Here is a 4,798-nt window from a genome sequence, read left to right on the forward strand (position 1 = left end):
CTCTTGCTATCCTTTTTTATATTAAGCGCTAGCCCAGCTTCATAGTTTCTCCTACCATTCCTTATCAACTTCTTTGTCAATCTTTGTTGACATTTAAACCTCTCCCAATCCTCTTCTCGCCCACTACTCTTAGCTACTCTAAATTCCTCCGCTTTTAGTTTAACACTTTCCTTCACCTCCTTTGTTATCCACGGCTTATTACCTCTCCTCCTACTATCCTTTTTGACCATCAGAATAAATTTCAGTTGAGCACCAAGAAAGATCTCCTTAAAGATCCTCCACTGCTCCTTAACAGACCCTCCCTTCAATGCGCTCTCCCAGTCCACATTCGCCAATTCTTCTCTCATCCTACCGTATTTCCCTCTATTCAAACAAAGGACGCGTGTCCGGGAACCCACTTTCTCCTCCTCCATCTGCACCAGAAACTCCACCATACAATGATCACTCTCCCCAAGAGGATCCTTCACCACAAGGTCCCTAATTCTACCCGCTTCATTACATAGCACCAGATCCAAGATAGCTCGCTCCCTCGTCGGCTCCAACACATACTGTTCGAGGAAACTATCCCGGCAGCATTCCAAGAACTCTTCCTCGAGCCCCCCACGTCCAACATGGGTCGACCAATCAATATGCAGATTGAAATCCCCCATAACTACAGCCGTCCCATTCCTGCACGCCGCACTTATTTGCGCGTTAACAGCCCGCCCCACCTCCAGATCATTATTCGGGGGCCTATAGACGACACCCACCAGCGTCTTCCTCCCTTTGCTGTTCCTAATCTCCACCCACAACGATTCCACCCTCTGCTCCTTGGCTCCAATATCATCCCTTACTACCACCGTGATGCTATCCTTAATCAGCAGAGCTACGCCCCCCCCCTTTTCCCTCCTGTCTATCTTTCCTAAACACTTGATAGCCCTGTACATTCAGCTCCCAGTCCCTGTCACCCTGCAGCCACGTCTCTGTAATGGCCACCAGATCGTATCCATTTGTGTCGATCTGCACCACCAGCTCATCCACTTTATTCCGAATGCTTCGTGCATTCAGATAAAGCGCTTTCATCCCAGCCTTCACCTGGACCCTATTTGCCGCAACGCCACCAACTATACTCACGCCCCCTACTCCCTCTATTATTGGGACATCCTCGGCCTCTTCCCTTACATGTACACTCTCCTTAACTTTAGACCTCATAAGGTCACCTACCCTCACACCCTCCGCCCCCCTAATTAGTTTAAAGCCCTGTCTACAGTCCTCTTTACTCGATTCGCCAGCACTCTGGTCCCAGCACGGTTCAGACCAACCCCATCCCTCCCGAACAGGTCCCACCTACCCCAATACTGGTGCCAATGCCCCATAAATTCAAACCCATTCCTCCCACACCAATCCCTGAGCCACCCATTCACTTCCTTAATCCTGTCAACCCTACGCCCATCTGCACACGGTTCAGGCAGTAGCCCAGAGATAACCACCTTGTCGGTTCTACTTTTTAATTCCATTCCAAGCTTTTCATACTCCCTCCCCAGATCCTCAGTCTGCATTTTGCTTACGTCGCCGGCACCCACATGTACCACAACGACCGGATTCTCACCCTCCCACTCCAGGTTCCTCTGCAGCCCAGCTGCGACATCCCGTACCCGAGCACCAGGCAGACAACACACCCTTCTGTGCACTTTGTCATTGTGACAAAGGACAGTGTCAATACCCTTCACCCCACTATCCCCAATAATTACTACGTTCCTTTTCCTTTTCTCTTTGCCTATGTCCTGCTGCAGCACTGTACCGTGTGCAGCTTGCTCACCAACCTCACCTGCCTCGTTCTCGTCCAACTTGGAAGCAAGAACCTCAAACCTGTTATGCAGATTAAGAGGCTGAGGCCTCCGCTCCTCACCCCCCTTCCTCTTCCCAGTAGCCCCCTCTTGTCCCTGACCCTTAGAGTTAGCCAGTCTAGGGGGGGTGGATGTCACTTGTACCCCATTGACAATGGCACCCTCTCTCCCCTTGATGAGCCTCAGTGTCTGTAGCTCAGAGGCCAGCTCATTTACCCTGAGCTGGAGCACCTCCAGCAACCTGCACTTACTGCAGACATGGTCACTGGGATGAACCCTAGGGTCCACCAGTTCCCACATCATACAGAAACCACACATCACATGCCCCTCCATTATTTACTGTAGTAGTTTTGAAAAAATTTTTTTTTTGTTTTTTTTTTGTTTTTGTTTTGTTTTTCAAACGAACTCACCTGGCCTTTTTTCCTTCCAGCCCTTTTTGATATTAAGCCCTAGTAGCTCACGCTGCTTCCCACTCACTCCGCTGCCCGCTCAGACGCTGCCCGCTGTCTACACCAGGCCTCCTTTTAAACCTGGCGCTGATTTAAATCTGATGAACCACAACTGCCTGCTAACCACTCCCTCAGAATTCTTAAAGCAGTAAATACAATAAATAAATGCTTTAAACAGTTCTACAAAGAACAAAGTGCTTTAAACTTATTTTAAACTGGTTTTTAACAGGTAAAATCTTAGCTGTCTCTCTGCTCCTTCACTCGTCTGCTCCAGCAGAGGGTGGGGCTTGCGCAATATGTATATTTATTAGTGTCACAAGTAGGTTTACATTAACACTGCAATGCAGTTACTGTGAAAATCCGCTAATCACCACAGTCTGACACTTGTTCAGGTACACTGAGGAAGAACTTAAACATGGCCAATGTGCTTAACCAGCTCGTCTTTTAGACTGTGAGAGCGCCCGGAGGAAACCCATGCATACATGGGGGAGAAGGTGCAGACCCAAGCCAAGAATGAAACCCAGGTCACCATCTACAATATGCAATTTATCTGAATTAGTCTGAAATCTACTGGTTGTTTGAAATAACTCAACCTCATATCTCCATGAATTTAAAAGTAGTACTAATTATATCTCTAGTAAAATAATCCTGCTCAGAAAGTAGCTATTCCACCTATCTGGTCCATACTAGTTCTTTGAGATAACTCCTTTGCTCTTTTCTCCACAGCACCAAACATGATTCCTTTTCAAATCTATACCCTTGGATTTCAAACTAAATCAGCCTGAGTGCTCTCAGTATTTTTATATCATTCTGCAGTTAACGATGATGGGGCAATAAAGAGAGTTGGAGGTAGATGCCCAAACCCCCTTTCAACAATACTATTAAATCCATTCCACCATCCTTTCAGACAATGTGTAACACATTATAACTCATTGACTACAAGAAGCTGTCCCATCAAATTACTTTGTGTCCACTGGTTACAAACCATCCTGTCAGTGGAAACAGCTTTTCCCTCTCTACTCAGTCTAAACCTCATAACTTTAAACAGTTTTATTAAATTTTCGTCTCAATCTTCTCTGCTCCAAGGAGAACAATGCCAGCTTCAGAAATCTTACAAAACTAAATTCTTTGTTCTCTGGTAAACCCCTTAACTTCCCAAATGAACAGTGTCCCTCCACAAGAGGACTCAGTAACAGCCTCAATCTGTTCTACTTTCAAAGATTTATGCAAGTGATTTCTTTCCTGCACTACCTTTAGAGTTGTACCAGTTAGTTAATAACAACTCTCTTAATTCTTCCTTCTAAAACGCATTACTTCAAATTTCATCAGCCTTGTATCTGCCCATTTCACCAGTCTGTCTCAGTCCTCCCAAAGTCTGCTATTATCGTGTGTCATAGAAGCACAGTGGTCAGCACTGCGGCCTCAATGCCAGGGCAGCATGGTGGCACAGTGATGAGCACTGTGGCCTCACAGCGCCAGGACTGTATGGTAGCACAGTGGTTAGCACTGTGGCCTCACAGCGCCATGACAGCATGGTGGCAGTGATTAACACTGCTGCCTCACAGCACCAGGGCAGCACCGTGCCAAGACCTGCTGCCTCACAGTGCCAGGGACCTGGGTTCAATTCCCAGCTTGGGTCACTGAGTGGAGTTTGCTCATTCTCCCTGTGTCTGCATGGGTTTTTTTCTGGGTGCTCTGGTTTCCTCCCACAGTCCAAAGATGTGCAGGTTAGGTGGATTGGCTGTGCTGAATGTGTGGGGTTACGGGATAGGGCAGGAAAGAGGGCCTGAATAAGATAGGAGGAGGAGAAAGTGGGTTCCCGGACACGCGTCCTCTGTTTGAATAGAGGGGAGCACGGTAGGATGAGAGAAGAATTGGCGAATGTGGACTGGGGGAGCGCGTTGGAGGGAGGGTCTGCTGAGGAGCAGTGGAGGATCTTTAAGGAGATCTTTCTTGGTGCTCAGTGGAAATTTATTCCGATGGTCAAAAAGGATAGTAGGAAGAGAGGTAATAAGCCGTGGATAACGAAGGAGGTGAAGGAAAGTGTTAAATTAAAAGCGGAGGAATTTAGAGTAGCTAAGAGTAGTGGGCGAGATGAGGATTGGGAGAGGTTTAAACGTCAACAAAGATTGACAAAGAAGTTGATAAAGAAGGGTAGGAGAAACTATGAAGCTGGGCTAGCGCTTAATATAAAAAAGGATAGCAAGAGTTTTTATAAATATATAAAAAGGAAGAGGCTGGCTAGGGTGAATGTTGGTCCTTTAGAGGATGAGAAAGGGGACCTAGTGGTAGGGGATGAGGATATGGCTAAGGTATTGAATAACTTTTTTGTTTCTGTCTTCACGGAGGAGGACGTGAATAATTTGCCGGTGTTAGCGACGGAAAGGTGGTAGGACTGGAGGGTCTTAACGACATTACTGTTACTAGAGAGGCGGTGCTCGACAGACTGGAGGGGCTGATTGTGGACAAGTCCCCAGGACCGGATGGAATGCATCCAAGGGTTCTGAAAGAAATGGCGGAGGT

Source organism: Carcharhinus amblyrhynchos, chromosome 25 (genome assembly GCF_965287045.1).
Source record: "Carcharhinus amblyrhynchos chromosome 25, sCarAmb.v2.hapA, whole genome shotgun sequence".
NCBI lineage: Eukaryota > Metazoa > Chordata > Chondrichthyes > Carcharhiniformes > Carcharhinidae > Carcharhinus > Carcharhinus amblyrhynchos.